We start from the raw sequence: 3,676 nt of genomic DNA, 5'->3' as shown, positions 1-3,676 counted from the left end.
TTCAAGAGTGGTATAGTGGAGAAAGAAGTTTCATGTTAGGGGCTGGGGAGGGAGAAGTCTGAGAGCTTCCCAAGGAATAAGACTTTGTTATTGGGTTTTGAAGGATGAGTAGGAGTTTGTTAGGACTAGATGGAGCAGAGGGTAGTGAACATTCCAGAGAAAATGGTCTTTGTTCCCTACTATATTCCCCAGAGCCTAGGACAATGCCTAACACAAATTAGGCACTTAAAAAATACTGGTCACATGAATAAAATAATAAATGAATATTAATGGAAAGTGCTGGTGCTTTGGGGAACCCGGGGGGGGGGGGGGCGGGGGCGGGGAGGGGAGCAGCAGACTTGGGAGAGGAAGTCTGAATAGGTATGTGGGGCATAATTGGCTGAAGCCATGGGGTCAGAGGAAGGATTTATGCATACCTATTAAGCACCTATTGTGTACTATGCAAATGCCAGGCACTGGAAGTTGCTCATAGTTAAAGTATAGAGCAAGACAAGACTTGTAAATGGGAATTAGCTGGGTGAGGAGGGGAGGAAACAGCATGTGCAGAAACCCTGAAGTGAGATTCCTAGGGGGTGGACATTCCTAGTGGCAGGACTTCAAGACTGGAGGCTCACAGGGTGGTTCGGGTAAGGCTTTGCAGACTATGTGGGATTTCATCCCAAAAGCCATGAGGAGTCTTCAAAGTTTTTTCAATGGAGGTGTGGCAATCTGCTCAGATTGTATTCTGAAAAGGTCATTCTGATCACAAAGCAGAGTGCATGTAGGAGGCAGGGAGACCAGAGGGGAGGCTGCTGCAATGTCAGCTGGGAAACGCTGTGGTGTGGATAGTGGTGGTGGTGTAGAAGTTAAACTGGGAGAGATTTAGGTCCAATGGGAAGGACTGAGGGATCAATCAGGCCATCCTGAGGCAGGGATGTCCCACTTTCACCAATGCCTTAGGTTGGTTTCCTTCAGAAGCAGCCCAAGATAAAGAGCCCAGTGAGGGGAGTGGGGAAAGAGCCCCACAAAGAGCTACCCCTGCTGCAGTAGGTCTACCCAGGTGTGAGCTGAGAGGCTTTTTGGGCTTCAGAATATGAGTAGGTCAGATGATTGCCACTGGGAAGTGGATCCTCCAGGTTGAGCCATCCCAGCTGATGCACATGAACTCAGAGTAGCCTCCTGGCTGCACCCTGACCAGACTGCAAATCTGTGAGCTGGATAACTGACTGAGGTCTCAGTTTTGGGGTGCTTTGTTACAGAGCACTGGGTAAGGAAAACACTAGGGCTTTTGATTTCAGGACCTGGGCCTTAACAGATGTTCTGGTGACTCTGGTGGCATTAGAGTTGAGCCCTCTTAATAGGAGGTAACAATCTCCATGAGGCAGACTGGAAAGAGTCAGAGGTGGTAGGAGAGTCAGACGGTGCTGTGTTCCCAGATACCCTAGGGCAGTGGTCGGCAAACTGCGGCTCGCGAGCCACATGCAGCTTGCGAGGCACGGTTTGCCGCTCTGTTGACTAATGAGTTTGCCGACCACTGCCATATACTACCCTTTACCTCTTTGCACACAATATGCCACAATTGCCTAATCCTCACAGCTTCCAACTACACGGTAGCATTTACTCTAGTCCAGTGGTCGGCAAACTCATTAGTCAACAGAGCCGCGGTTTGCTGACCACTGCCCTAGGGGTACCACACTGGGCCCCCCTACCTGGCTCAAGACCCAGAAAGATAGGAACTCCAGGTAGATATGAGGAGATCCAGAGCAGAGGGGACCAAGCCCCACAGCCTACCATGGAGTAAGAACAATGCAGGAAAAATGACTGGGTGGCATGGGAGCCTAAGACAGTCAACTGGTGAAGGTTGGGGATCACGGATGGGTGTAGCAGGATGCACTATATCTGCGTGCTGAAGAGTAACCAAAAGGACCTTATTGCTGCCCGTGTGGGACAGGGGGTTAGACGTGGCCAGGTTCCAATGTCCACACACTCACCACTCTGGTCTTCCCCTGCCCAGGACCCACAAGACTCTTCAGAAGATCTTGGCTTGGTACTTAAAGGCCCAGGCGGCGGACCCAGAAAGGCCTGTGTTCAAATTCCACATCTGTATGCTGATTAGCTGTGTGGCCTTTTGCAAGTGACCTGGCAGGGGGCTTAAGTACAGTGCCCAGGGTCCCAGGTGTCCAGAATTCCCCATTACACAGATCCTGCTGTCCTGGCCTTGTCAAGTCACTACACAACAACCTCCAGCTCCCAACAGGGACTGGTAGGATCCTGTTTACAGATGCAGAAACTGAAGTGTAGACTCAAGGTCAGCAATACCCTCTGCTTAACATACATGACTTCACTTCATCCTCACAACTACCATGTGAGGTGGGCACTAATGTTATTCCCATTTCACAGACCAGAAAGAAAAGTCACTTGCCCAGGGTCATACAGCCTGTCAGGTCAAAATTCAAATCCGGCCCTAGCTGGTTTGGCTCAATGGATAGAGTTGGCCTGCGGACCAAAGGGTTCCGGGTTTGATTCCAGTCAAGGGCATATATCGTTGTTGTAGGCTCCCCCCTGGCCCTGGCCGCACAGGAGGCAACCAATCGTTATGTTTCTCTCACATTGATGTTTCCCTGTCTTTCCCTCTCTCTCTCTAAAAAAAAAAACACACCAAAAACAATGGAAAAATATCCTCGGTGAGGATTAAAAAATAACAACAAATAAACAAATCGAGTCCAGTGCTCTTGCCCTGACAAGCTGTGGGCAGGGACGACACACTGGCGGGAAACAAAATGACCAGAGAGTTGAGATTGAAGGCAGATGCAGAAGCCAGATATGAAACCTAAGATGCATTTCATTCCAATGAGAATCTGGTTAGGCAGCTAGGAAGAAGTGAATCGAGCCTCGAAACAGCTTGGGTACAGGCCAAGCGGTGTGACTGGGTATGTCTGCAGACCCGGCAGTGTCAGGGCGAGGCTGGGGTTCAGTGGTCACGGAAAGGAGCCGAAGGGGTCTTCAACAAAGGCCTTGAGCGCCTAGCAAAGCAGACGAACTTGATCCTAGGAGGTAGAGCAGAAACCACTACCTGTGGACCCGCCCCTGCGCACGCCCAGTCGCCACGCCTCTGCGCACGCGGAGCACCCTGCCAGACCACAGTGCTACAAAACTTTTTAATCTCTCTAGTAATATAGTTTTGCCTTCTCCGTGAGCCTACTCGTCCTCTTGAGTTTTCTTCTGTCGTTCTCGGAAGAGCTGCCTTCATACCCATCTCCAGCGCCAAGGAAAAAGCTAAGCCAATCCTGGAGCGTCCCGCGGCTGCGCACGCACCGAAGCCACACGTACGTGACTCGGGGAACGTCCGCTACTGGCGGCAGGGGTGGCAGCGAGGGAGACAGGGGCAGTGAGGCGCCCCGCCCCGTCAATGCGTCCAGATTTTGCGAACATTGGGGTTCGGCTCAGAGCTGGAAATCGGTGCTCTTGGCCGGGCAGTTCAGAAGTTTCCTTTAGCGTCTGAGGGCTTTTTCTTCCGGTAGGGTCCCCATTCAGGCACCTACTCAGACACCCATTCATCTTTCAGGGGTCCTTATAGCCCTCCCTGTCTCTAATTAAATGACGGATGCAGTAGCCAAGGCGACCGCCTGATTGACAGGCAGGATTACCAACCAACTTCCGGAAGCTCCCCTCTGGGTCCGCCCAGCGCGTGGCCGGG

Source organism: Plecotus auritus (assembly GCF_963455305.1).
Source record: "Plecotus auritus genome assembly, chromosome: 7".
NCBI lineage: Eukaryota > Metazoa > Chordata > Mammalia > Chiroptera > Vespertilionidae > Plecotus > Plecotus auritus.
This window is presented reverse-complemented; position numbering follows the sequence as displayed.